Source organism: Mauremys reevesii, linkage group 5 (genome assembly GCF_016161935.1).
Source record: "Mauremys reevesii isolate NIE-2019 linkage group 5, ASM1616193v1, whole genome shotgun sequence".
Lineage (NCBI taxonomy): Eukaryota > Metazoa > Chordata > Testudines > Geoemydidae > Mauremys > Mauremys reevesii.
The window spans coordinates 69,821,958-69,836,206 of record NC_052627.1 but is presented as its reverse complement, the minus strand read 5'-3'; positions in this window follow the sequence as shown (position 1 = coordinate 69,836,206).

Sequence of the window (14,249 nt, the reverse complement as noted above, 5' to 3'; positions counted from 1 at the left end):
TTTCTAAATTCTGTGACTTGTCCTTGCATTTATTTGCAAGTGCAAAGCGGGAGATGGCTTCTCAAAAAATGAAGCCCAATCTGTCTGGACCATATACTTTCTTACAATTTAAACAATAAAAGCAATTGTGTCTCCCACTAGTTGTATTATTTTCTGTTCACTTTAAGACAAGGGATACTAATCTCTTATTCAGCCTATTCGTCCTCTCCACTTATTATAGGTTGCTTGATACATAATTCATCCCCATCACCTCTTGGTTGGAGGCAGTACAAATCCCATCACTTTTCCATTTAAGGCAGTCAAAGTCACAATAGAAGGTGGCACTGTCATTGAAATGGGGGAGAATTTGATGAAGACAGCCCTTCAGTACTCTGTCTCAGAAGGGCAACTATCAGAAATCCTAACACAGTATTTTCTAGTAACAGCAAGGTCCAAAATACATAAAATGAATGACTCAAAATGGAGTTTATTCTAACTTCTCAATATGTACAACTAATAAAACTGCAGATTTGTCCCATTGTTATTTTATTAACCCTTATTATAATAGTACGTAGCTTTATTTTGTCCAAGTTGAATTTTTACATTGTGTACCACTGGGAGGTTTTTATCTGTATTGTTAAGCTAATTGGCAGAAAATAAAGTATACATAAAAACTCTGTTATACAGTCATTGTTTTATGGACATTCTGAATTCGCTCTGAAGTGATCCTCATGAGATTACCTAGATTTTAAAACTAGTGCCAGAATAATGCATAAGCACACAGAGGCTTTTAAAAGGCAATATGCACCGATGACTCAAGAATTGAGAAGTATGGATACGAAAAGGTACTCTAGAGTAAATGTGATTGCTGTGAACAAAGTATTAAAGTAGCTTATCCCACTTGTATCATTGAAATTAGTGGGGCTACTTGCAGAGTAGAGAGCAAAAGTATCAGAATATGGCTGTGACGTTGCACTCCACATGCTTTATGAAAATGTGCTTATGAATTTGAATATGATGTAACTGGCATATGCTTTATGCAAAAGGTCTCTTGTAAGGTATCATTACAAAGCTTATAATCTACTGAGTGTGTTCATCCTATTTGTTTGCATGTATTATTTCTATGTCTGGCGTTAGGAGAATAAGATATAAATTTGTATCACTGATGTAAACATATTAAGTGAAGGCCATTAAGAGTGCTTCAGAAACAATAAATTGTAAATGGCCTTAGTTACTTGAAAGCCTTCTTGTGTACGTGTGGCCCAGCCCCTGGGGAATGGAGATGAGGGGTCTTACAGTGATATGTGACCATGTCACCTGATAATGAAATCCATCTTAAATCTGGTACTTTTCCATTTAGCAGGAGAGGTGGAGACTCAGAGAGATAAAAGATTCCTGCCTTGTGCCAAAGCTATAAAAGAGGCTGGAGCAGGACAAAGAGGTGTCCAGTCATGAGAAAACCCCTGCTTACTACCTGAGATGCCTGCTCAAACTAAAAAGGAGTGTGTCAGGGGAAAGGATTGGGCCCAGACTAGGAAAGAGTGAAAGTCTGTGTAAGAAGCTTATTGGAACATCTCTGAGGGTGAGATAGTACCTGTAATCAGTTTCTTAATGTATTAGGCATAGACTTGCATGTTTTTGCTTTACTTTGCTTGGTGACTTACTTTGTTCTGTCTGTTATTACTTGAAACCACTTAAATCCTACTTTTTATACTTAATAAAATCACTTTTGTTTATTAAGAAACCCAGAGTAAGTGATTAATATCTGGGGGAGCAAATTGCTGTGCATATCTCTCTATTGGTGATATAGAGGACAAACAATTTATAAATTAACCCTGTATAAGCTTTATACAAAGTAAAACGGATTTATTTGGGGTTTGGATCCCATTGGGAACTGGGTGTCTGGGTGCTGGAGAGGTAAGCTGCTGAGCTGTTGGATAGCTCAGTGGTTTGATCCTGTTAAACCCAGAGTTGTGAGTTCAATCTCTGAGGAGGCCATTTAGGGATCTGGGGCAAAAATCTGTCTGGGGATTGGTCCTGCCTTGAGCAGGGGGTTGGACTAGATGACCTCCTGAGGTCCCTTCCAACCCTGATATTCTATGAAAGTCTGCAGCTTTGGGGGCATGGCCCAGACACTGGGTCTGTGTTGCAGTAGGCTAGCATGTCTGGCTCAACAAGACAGGGTTCTGGAGTCCCAAGCTAGCAGGGGAAACGGGCTCAGAGGTAATTTCAGCACATCAGGTGACAGCCCCAAGGGGATCTCTGTGACCAAACTGTGACAATGGCCCCTAAATTTGAAATCAATCCAATGTTACAGCACATGTCTAAATTATCGGGTCTGATGGAATCATTCACTATGTCTGATTGAGTTTTGTATCTTGTATGTTTTCTTTCTTCAACAGCTAAGACTATTGTGTGGTAACATTGTCAGTGTTCTCTGGGACCAGTGGGGTATTATTCCAGAAGCCCTGAAAAATTTCTTTACAGGTGCAAATGAGAAGGTGCTTTGTTTCTGCTCAATTTGAAACACGAGAGTAAAAATAAAGTGCTTTGACAAATGAATAATAACTGTGCTAAATACTGACAGTCACATAGCATCTTCTATCTAAAGATTAGCCATTTTAAAAGCTGACTTACTCACAGGATGCAGAGCTATAGAACGTTATACGGCCGATCTCTCTCTCTGTAGTGTATTGACATTCTTGGTGTATAATGTTAAATTTGCTACTCTATCAAACACCTGATAAACAAATATTATCTGGCTTATTTTTCAGTCAATAACCATTTAAAAATTATTGATATTGGCTTGCCACTCACTTTCCTTGGGAAGAGCTCTTCCAGTGACAGACTTTTGGCATTCTGTAGAAGTGATCATTGTCATTTAGTATTTGTTGTTTCTTCAGCTGATGAAAGTAGACTAGTGATGTTTTGTTGGTACCAAATTGACACGTTGCTAAATTACTCTCTACTTTTTAATCCATTAGCACCAATATTTCTTTCCCTGGATGTTGATGAGCGAATCCTTGTCTAATATTCTTTCCTGGGTAAAGTCAGCTTAAGAATGCTGTATAAGGAACACTGTAGCATGCAAAGCTGTACCTGCTGTGGGGTTCCGTATATTCTCCTCTCCATTGGTGCAAGTAAATCTTATTAGCACTAGCTCAATACACACTGGTGAACAGACACTAAAAAACAGATATCCTGGCTATTAAGAGTCCCTGTTGTGGTGCTTTAACTCTCTGGAAACTAATTCCCAAATGGATGTCAACTAGGAACTGGCTGATTTTCAAGGTTAGGAGGTGGTTACTATGCCAGGGAAATCTTAGGGTTTCTGGTCACTGAGAAATGAGACTGGGCTGCATTCCTGATTGAAGTTTATTGTCTGGTCTGTTTGGGGGGGCTGTGTGCTATGCAAGGCTGAGAGCTTCCTAACAAGGCTCTAGTCTGCGATCCTTTGATCCCTAATCCCTTGACGAGGGGACATGGCTAACTCAGAGAGGCGGTAGCTGGGTCAACAGAAGAATTCCTCCATTGACTAGTGCTGTCTATACCAAAGGTTAGGATGGTTTAACTATGTCTCTCAGTGGTGTGGATTTTTCACACCCCTGAGAATTGTAGTTATGCCAATGTAACTTTCCTTTATATCAATATACTGTGATACACACAGTCCCTTTAAATCAGGGGTTCTCAAACTTTTCGCAGTGTGGCTGGCCCATAACAGAAAGATCGTCTCTTGGCCTTCGCACCTTCTACACAATTGTTCAGCCTGTCTTCCCTCCCATTTGCTATTACATCAAATCCCTACAGCAGCTTCATATATTGTTTACATGAAAAAGTAATAGTGCAAAGGTATTTCATGTATTTCTAGCTGTCGCTTATGTAATTTAGCAGCTGGAATCAAGGAAGAGGGCCAGCAGCACTATGACTTGACTTAGACCACTGATTTTCAGTGAAATAATTGAAGTGCTTTGCTGGATTGGCCCAGAGTGTTCAGCACCTTCCAAGTTTGAGCCACATGCAACCAGAGATTGGTCCACACACCACCAGAAGCCCACAGACCACAGTTGGGAACCTCAGCTTTAGATAACTAAAGATTTGCAGTTAGATAACCTCACTGTCTGCTAAGATATTCCTTATCATGAAGTGTAAAGTAGTACAGGGAAAATGTAAGGTACTAAAATAAGATAATCTATTTATTTTAGAGAAAATTGGCACCCCTTTACTTTAAAAATTATACATGTAGGAAGCTGGGCAGTGTCCGCTAAGCTTATCAGAAGGTGGTGGTTATGAAAAGTAATGTTTAGGGTATCTTTGGGAGTGGTTGTCAGTGGGGCCTCAAGGAGAGGTTGCTGAGTTTGTCATGTTATATTAGACAAAAAACAGTCTAATCATAGTAATAAAAGCAAAAATCACTTTCATTGTTTTGAATAGTCCAAAAGATCCAGACTGCATCATTTGAATCAAAATATTTTTAATTTGCAATAAAGCTAGTTAAAAATCATTTGATGGGGTGATACTACAATCATTTAAAGATACTTAAAACAGCTTGAAGTATCCCACTTTTGCCAGTTGAGCCTTGATGTAGCAGTAACCAATGTCCGGATCATAGAGCCATACTATGAAGCATTCTGATACAATAAATGACATTTTATTTGTTAGCAACACAGTGCCCTTCTCAATGGTTTTTTAATTTAATTGTTTTATACTCTTTAACCTGTATGGACAAAGCAGATAATAAAGTTTTGTTTTGTTTTTAAAAAGTATCTTCCTGATTTCTATTGGCAGCTGCAGCAGAATTCTGTGGTTAATGTGCTATCACCTTCATGGTCCATGCGTAGGTATCTCAGAGAAGGATTGAGTGATAAAGTTATACCTCAAAAGAAACAAAAAAGTACTAATATTCTGAATTTCCTCTTGTTGGAATTATTATTATTTATTATGCAGGATACTACCAGGATGGTAATTTAACCATAAAGTCCTTTGTTAAATCCAAAGGCCAAATGATATTTATACAATTGCTCTAAACATGCCCGAAAAGCCTAAATAATTAAGCAGTTTACTACATCCAAGGTAACAAAACATTTATAAGCATTTGATCAAGATACTTACAAATGGGCTAAAGCCAAGGGTACTTAGACCCCAGCTCCAACTTGTTCAGGCAGGTATAAGCAATGACCCTTTAGGAGATTACTTTTTTTACACCCTTTAACAAACAAATGATGTCATTGCGAATTATTGGACCCTAGCTAAGGCCAGATGAAGGAGTTTTTTATGCAGACAATTATTTACTTCACCTGGTACCCAATTAACTGTGTTTTATTTCTATCACTTTAGACCAAACCTTTCTCCAGCTGTAAAAGATAAACCAAGAGAGCCTTTTAGCCCTTCTTAGGGACAAACTTTCAAAACCTGAGCTCCAAAATGCATATGCAAAAGATAGTGTATTGCATATGAAAAGCATGTATTTGTGTGCACAAATATGTCTGTGTATGAATATTTACCCAATTTGAAAATGCAAATGGTTGTTTCATGAATACATATTCTAGTCTGAACGTCCACTCACTTTTGAGAGAGAGGCCTGAGTTTTTAAAGATTGGCCCTAGAGATCTAATGCCTCTTAGTCAGCTAGCCCAGAGTTAATGTAGATTCCAGATGAGCTTCCAAAGATGTAGATTCCTTCAGAGTGTCAGCATAATTCAAGGTGACCTGCAGTCATTTTTAAAAAATTCTCTCAACTGTGGCAATGTGCAACAACTGGTTCATAGTTAGGGGAAGAGCAGTGTAGGAGCATAGACCCACATTAGATTTGGGTGAACTATGATTTTAAAATGAGTTGGGATATTAGCATGAGCAATAGGCTCAAAACATGGAACCAAAAAGAGTGAAATCATGAGAAAAAAGAGTTGTGTTAAGCTTCCAAAATACCAGTATTATCTTTTTTCTTAGATGCTGCTGTTCTCTGAGCAAGTATATAACACTAGTAGCTCAGAGCCCAATTTGTGTGTGAGAGTTTCTTTCTCTCCCTTCTCAAGAGCAGACAGATCAGGCGAGTGCAGTTTACCCTGCTTAGCAGCACCAAGATGAACAGATTAATCTGATTTTGTTGTTCATATGAAGGTGTTCACATTCAGACAGCATTCTGGCTTGCAGCCCTCTTTTTCTCTCGCTTTTTTCCTGCCAAGGTAAAATTTGCAACTATCTATTGCACAGCATTATGCCTGATGAATTTTTTCTCATAGGTTTGAAATCTCAATGTTAAACAGGTCCATTGGTGCAATAGTTACAAGTTAGAGTTGATTTTTGGGATGTGCATGTAATTCCCCTTCGTATTAACAGAAGTTACATGCACATGTTGACAGAAACTGCTGCAAAGTTTCGCTTTTACTTGATTGACATAACTTTCCTCCTGATGACTGGTGTCCAAATCTCATCTGGGTAGGTTAATTCACAGTATGTATCTGGTGAATTTACAAATCAGTAGCAATTCTCGGATTCCCATCTTCAACTCCAGTTAGTCCCTGAGCACAGGCAAGTATCACATTGTAACATCTAGCAGCAACATTTGTGATTAGGCAGCTTTTCAATATTTACAAAGAGAGCTCTCTAAAACTACTTACTCAGACCACAGCCAACCCAAGGATTAAGCAGCTATCTAGTTTACACAGTAGGATGAACCAGGAGAAAAATTAGGTGGGATAGAAGTAAAGATAAGCAGGCAAACAGGAAATGTAACCAAATCAGTGAGGCATGGCCAAAATATAATAGTAATAGGATAAAATTTAATAGTGAAAAGTGTAAGGTCATGCACTGAGGGATTAATAACAAGAATTTTGGTTATAAATTGGGAACACATCAGTTGGAAGTAACAGAGGAGGAGAAGGATCTCAGAGTATTGGTTGATCACAGGATGATTATGAGCCGCCAATGTGATATGGCCGTGAAAAAAGTTAACGCAGTCTTGGGATACATCAGGCGAGGTATTTCCAGTAGAGATAAGGAGGTGTTAGTACCATTATACAAGGCACTGGTGAGACCTCATCTGGAATATTGTGTGCAGTTCTGGTCTCCCATGTTTAAGAAGGATGGATTCAAACTGGAACAGGTACAGGGAAGGGCTACTAGGATGATCCCAGGAATGGAAAACCTACCTTATGAAAGGAGATTGAAAGAGCTTGGCTTGTTTAGCCTAACCAAAAGAAGGCTGATGGGAGATATGATTGCTCTTTATAAATATATCAGAGGGATAAATATCAGGGAGGGAGAGGAATTATTTAAGCTTAGTACCAATGTGGACACAAGAACAAATGGATATAAACTGGACACTAGGAAGTTTAGACTTGAGGTTAGATGAAGGTTTCTAACCATTAGAGAAGTGAAGTTCTGGAACAGCCTTCCAAGGGGAGTAGTGGGGGCAAAAGACATATCTGGCTTCAAGACTAAGCTTGATAAGTTTATGGAGGGGATGGTATGATGGGATAGCCTAATTTTGGCAATTAATTGATCTTTGATTATTAGCAGGTAAATATGCCCAATGGTCTGTGATGGGATGTTTGATGGGGTGGAATCTGAGTTACTACAGAGAATTCTTTCCTGGGTGCTGGCTGGTGAGTCTTGCCCACATGCTCAGGGTTTAACTGATCGCCATATTTGGGGTCGGGAAGGAATTTTCCTCCAGGGAAGATTGGCAGAGGCCCTGGAGGTTTTTTGCCTTCCTCCGCAGCATGGAGCACGGGTCACTTGCTGGAGGATTCTCTGCACCTTGAGGTCTTTAAACCACGGTTTGAGGACTTCAATAACTCAGACATAGGTTAGGGGTTTGTTACAGGAGTGGGTGGGTGAGATTCTGTGGCCTGCATTGTGCAGGAGGTCAGACTAGATGACCATAATGGTCCCTTCTGACCTTAATCTATGAATGAATCTAATCAACTAGTCTCTTGGTCCCATCTTTCCGAGTTCCAACTTCATCACACTGTCTACAAATCCTGCATATTTCCTTTTGCTACACAGCAAAGGAATGCACAATAGAGTATGCTGTATTATCACTAAGTTTAGCATTACAGTTTTTATTCTCAAATAATAATATTCAAGTTATTATTCTCAAATAATACATCAATTACATTAAAATTGCTTGTCATGTGAATATTCTTATTTCACTGAGGTCTTAGTCCTGCCATCCTTATTCAATCTATCTTCTAGTGACATGCTCCTCAGTTTACCTAGGCTCTTAATGAAAGGACACAGACTCCAATATAACAAAGCACTTAAGACCACAGTTAAATCCATTCCTATTCAACAAAGCACTTAAGCACGGATAAAAAAGGTTCTATTTTAGTCAGGTGGGATTATTATGCACATATATGAGTATGAGTCATCAGACTTCATATTTAGCACTTTGAATTTCTTGCTAACACTGGACCTCAACCTGCCAGAGCTGAGTTCCCTCAGCATATCCCAAAGGATTAGATTCAGTAGGATAAAATTAGTACTAGTCTCTCTTTTCTAAAGAAATTATTTTTTTCTTAAAATAATGTTACTGGTCTTTGTTGTTTTATTTTAGGCTTTTGAGAGGCTGGCTCAGTTTATAAAAGAAGCTGCATGAAGAGACAAAAGAAAAGCCTTCAGTGAACTAATAGGGTTTTCAGAAAACAAGGATCATTTGAAGAGTGTCCATTTTTATGTAATTATTAAAAATTACAACACATCCTGTGTTCTCACCATTCTTAGTTCTTACAAGAGTTTATCTCAAACTACTTTTACTGTAATGGTATTTAAATGTGTTAATTCTAAACTCAGTCTTGGATTATACTCCTACAAACACATTAAATGAACTAAACATTTATTTGACCTCAGATAGTTAATAATTTTGCTATTTTTAAAACCTTATTTTTTCAGCACTTAGTAACCGTATGGAGTTTGTACCTGGAGCTCATTACAATAGCGCTGATGTATTTCGTATCAAGGATCATTGTTCCTGGTTATATTTGTGTTTTTCCTGCTGTGGTTTAACTACAAAGTGTGAGGTGCAGGTTACATTTCAGTAGACTTAACTGAAAGCACAAACTGTACAGAACACAGGAAAATTATACTGGCTGAAAATTCAGAAAAAGCCTGTGAATCCACTCTTCCCACCTAGACCCCTAAGCCCAACCCTCCAGGAAAAGCCAGGGAAAACAGAGAGACTTTAGACAGAGCATGCCTGGATGGTTTAAAAAAAACAGTAAATAACAGGCTCTGTGACACTGGCATGGGTGCATTCTAAAGTCAGTGACCATCACTAAAAATGCCTTGCCACATGCCTTGCCACATGTCTTAACCCTTCAGCTAAATAACTTCAGTGGGAACAGCTCTGTGCTTTAAGAAATCAAGCCACTTAATAGTCTAAATTTAGAAACCCATTTATGAAAATCTTGACCTAAAAATCTGTATTCTGCTGTTGCTATTGAAAGGAAATTACCTCCTGAAAAGGAGAGCTGGTTCCATAGTTGTATAGCCAGGAAGTCTGTTCAGTTTCTATTGATCAACAGTTGGGCTGGGGTGACTCCTCTTTGTGCTATTGATAGCCTTGATCCACTGTAACACCTGCTGTGCAGAATCGGCTTAATAGGAGCCCCAGAAATGCATATCTACAACATAGGAAAAATGCTCATTCTTCTCACTGTTTTTTTCTTAACTGAAGTCATCACACATGCCTGAAGATCTTGGTACAATATAAACTAAGGAATCACCTTGTACTTTATTAATTTTATATTCTCTTTTATATGTTTTAAATCATATATTTACAACAGATGAACAATCCCACTTCAACCTAACTGTATTATGAATACAGAACAATATCCTTTCTCATCCCATTACATTTTCTTTACCTACTCATTTGGTTGTAAACCTATGTTTAAAAATGCTTTTGGTTATATTAGGAGTTTCAAAGTTAGGGCTCCGTTTTCTGAGAAGGGCTAATTTTCAGGAATACTTTCCTTGGAAGATCATTCAACAATAGAGCAAGGACTGGAGGCATTGGATTCATTGTCAAGAAAGAAAGAGGTCCAAGGATAGTCAGCTGTGACATCATATCACCCTGGATAGCAGTTCTCATGCGTCAAACAAAACAAAGGAAAATGATTAAAATTATTCAGGTGTATGCTCCCATGCAGCAAGTGGAAGATGAAGAAATGGAACATTTCTATGAAGAGCTGGAGGAGGTAATGCAGAAAAGATCCACCTACACAATTATCCAAGGGGACTTCAATGCAGTAGTAGGTGGAAAGGAAAATGAGAAAGAAAAGTATGTGGGAAAATTTGGTAAGGGTTTAAGAAATTATCACAGAGCATGTCTGGTTGCATTCACAGAGGCAAACCATCTCTACACAATGAACATGATATTTCAAAAAGAACAGCATCAGTACTGGACATGTAAAAGCCTGGCTGGAGTCACACTGAATCAGACTGATTATGTAATGACGGATACTAGAAGAACCTTCAATGATGTAGCGACTATAAGAGAACGAATCATTTTCATGGGCTCAGACCATTATATATAGTGCTCAAAACTATGTGTTGACAATGTCTATGAAGACTGAGTTCAGAGAAGCCAGAAACCAAAGCAAAAATGGCACTTCAATGAGGAGGTATTTGCACAGGAAGTAAGTGAAATGGACCTTGAGTATAAGGTCCACAAGGACATTGATGAGGACTACGAAGAGTTTGTCTCGCAGATAATCTCATCAGCTAAAAAGGCAAAGGCAGTGAAAACACTGAAATGCAAGCAGAGGATCAGCAAGGAAACTGTGAATCTGATGGTGAGGAGGGCGCACATTAAATTAGAAGGAAAAATGGGTGAAGACTATAGAACACCATGCAAAGAAATCCGTGTAAAGATGAAAGAAGACTATGAAGACTTTAGAAAGAAGAAATTGAGAGAGGCGTCCGAAAAGAACGAGAGTCTGAAGAAGGTTGAAAGAGATGTTAGGCTGAAACAGATTATCCCAGCAGCGCTGAAAGATGAAAATGGTGAATGGACATCAGAAAGGAGCAAGATGAACAAAATATGTACAAAATTCTACAATGACCTCTACTCCTCGGATGTCAATGTCCAGTGTACACGGTCAAGACAGCAGGTTACAGAAGAAGTTCCTGGCGTTATGTGGAAAGAAACTGAATATTCAGTTCAGAACATAAAGACAGGGAAGAGTCCAGAAGTGGATGATGTTTGGCCGGAATATCTCAAAACAGAAGAAGAATACTCTCTTCAAAGCATTGGCACAACAGTGCACCATCTACATCAATAGCAAGCGTGTTCCAGATGCATGGAAGATATCAAAAACAATACCATTGATGAAGAAAGGTGATCCAGAAGAACTGAGCAACTACTATCCAATCATACTCCTCTCACAAGTGTATAAAGTCTTCACCCGCATCATACGCAAATCAGATTAAGAAGGATCTTGAAATGCACGAAAGCAGAGAACAAGCTGGTTTCCGCTCAGGGTATTCGACAATTGATAACAGCCACTCAGTTCAACAGCTTATCGAAATATGCAAGGAATATAAAGTACCACTGTGTATTGCATTTGTCGACTACAAAAAAGCATTCGACTCAGTAGAGATGAATGCTGTACTCAACACGCTCAATGAAATCGGAATCAACCTGAGGTACATCGACCTGCTGGAAGAAATTAACTGCAATTGCTTGACAGAGATATTATTCAATGTCCCCTGTATTATTACTATACATGAGGAGTCAGACAAGGCAACACAATCTCAGCAAAGCTGTTTGCAGTAGTATTTGAGTTACTGTTCAAGAAATTGAACTGGGAATAAGGAATCAGACTTGACGGAGAACAGCTAACACATCTTCTCTTCACTGATGACTGTGTAAAGGACCCAGCAGAACTGGAGAACAAATTGCAGCAACTGCAAAGGCTTTCACACGATATCGGGTTGGAAGTGAACATGTCGAAGACTAAGTGGATATGGAATGAGCATTGTGCAGAAGGAATCACCACTGTAAATGGGAAAGAACTCGAGGAGGTCAACAAATATATTTACCTGTGTCAGCAGCTGAGCAGAGACAACTCATTCTAAGGGGAATGCAGTAGGAGACAAAAGGCAGGGTGGGCAAGTTTCAACAAAATAAAGATGACTCTAACGGACAATGAGCTGCCCATAAAGAAAGGAAAGAACCGTTTAACTCCACTGTTCTGCCAGCAATGATATATGGAGCAGAATGCTGGTCAATGACAAAAGCGGAGGAAGAAAAATTCGCTGTCACCCAGAGAGCAATGGAAAGGTGAATGTGTAAAATATCGCTCTGTGATCATATACCGAATTAGGAGATCATAAGACATACACAGGTGACCAAAGTAGTGCAGGCAATGTATGACACAAAGCAAAGACGGGCGTGTCATGTAATCCGCAGCCAAGACAATAGATGGACAACCTGCATCAGTGACTGGATCCCCAGGCACCTCAAGTGACCTCTGGGCAGACCAAAAACACACTGGGCTGATCCCAGGACAAAACTCTTTGGACAGAAATGGAAAGAACATGCTTGCAACAAAATAGAATGGTGTGGCGTCAACTTGCGTTCGTGGAGGGATGGATGAGTACAAGCCGGACAAAGGTGACTTTCTTTGGTAAATAATTTACAGTATTTTCAAAATAACTGTTCGGGTAAAGTCTGAAACACACCGATGATGTGAAAGAGTGTGAGTATGAGGAACTATGAGATTATTGTATATTTTCTTGTGACCATATTAGGAGTAAATCTCATTGGGTTATTATTATAATTGATTGATTATTACTTCTTTGTGTTTGGTTGCTGAAGAGATCCCTCTTCTGAAGACCCTGTTGTTTCTCTGGTCTTTTTTCCTACTCCACATCCCTGTTGGTAAGTTTTATTTCTAAATCATTAAAACTTTGTTTTTAAAATGGTCATTTCTTTCATTTTTGTTACATCACATTTTTAAGTGTTGTAGTTACCTAAAATAAGTAGTGCCCAGGTTTGTTTGTTTTTTAAATCAGGACTTTAAACAAATTCCCAAGATAGACCACTCGATAAAATTGACCCTATGAGGAAAATTTCCAGTAGTAATGTTGTCTTGAAGTTGCATCTCATTTACCTTCCTTCGTAACAATTTTCTAAAAAACAGCATACTGCGTACTGGCTACAGACTTCACTTTAATTTTCCTCAACTTCTACTGGCAGATCCTCAGCTAGTGAAGTTTTCACCAGCTGAGGATGTGTTCCTTTGTGTTTTCTTCAATTCTACCTCTATTTCTCCAGTCTATTCCCAACTTGCTATTTAGGTCTATCTATCTTGCCACAAACTATTTTCCAATCATTTTTACTACCTTCCTGTCTCAGTGACTGAATTTTTCCAGAACAGCTCTTTAGCAGGTTCTTCTTTTCCAGGGAGGTATTATAAGGGAGGTGCTTCAGTGTCTGGGTATGGCCTGCAGGAACAAGCCTATAAAGGAAATTCTAGTTTGCACTGTGTGTCTTCTACACCAGAAGAAGGTGACAAACATATTGCAAAGCCTCCCAGGGATTATCTTGTATAGAAGGCCTCCCCGGGAACTCTATGCCAGCTCACACTGGAGCCCCAACACAACACACAGGTGTGACCCGAGACCTTCCAAGGCATGCTGAGAGCATGGCCAGCATCAGGGCTTGTGGTGCTGTAAAGTAGGCAAAGGTTAACAAACCAAGGGGAGGTGCTGAAGCACGTTACTATACCTAGTTATTCTGCAGTGACAATAGCTCATAGGGAGCCACTGCAGCTGGGGCCCAGGTTAGGGTTGTTCATGCTATTGCAATGTTCATGGTAGTAGTAACAGGTAGAAAACACGTTCTGATTTATAGAACATATAATCCAAGTAAAAGAGAGATTGTTCCTAAATGTTGAAATAAGTCCTGTAATGTTTTATAAAAGTAGAAAGTGAAGTGAAAAATAACTATGTTACTTCCTTCTGGGCATAGATAGAAAGTTATGTTAGGACATCTCATTTCTCTCCAAAGTGACCATTCAATAAAATAAAATACAAATATTAGACAATAGGAAAGGCAGGCTGGGGAGAAGAGAGAGGATCAGGCCTTGGAAGATGGTTCCAATTTTCTTTTGCCATCTAGAACAAAGCGAAAATGAGCTCCTTTTGAAGCTCTGGCAGGAAACTGATGGTTGTGGTCCTTGGTAAAACACAGTGGTGAAAGACAAATGCACTTCTAGTCTGCCTTATGAAGTACAAGCTGCCTTAAATGGTACCATTTCAGAAGT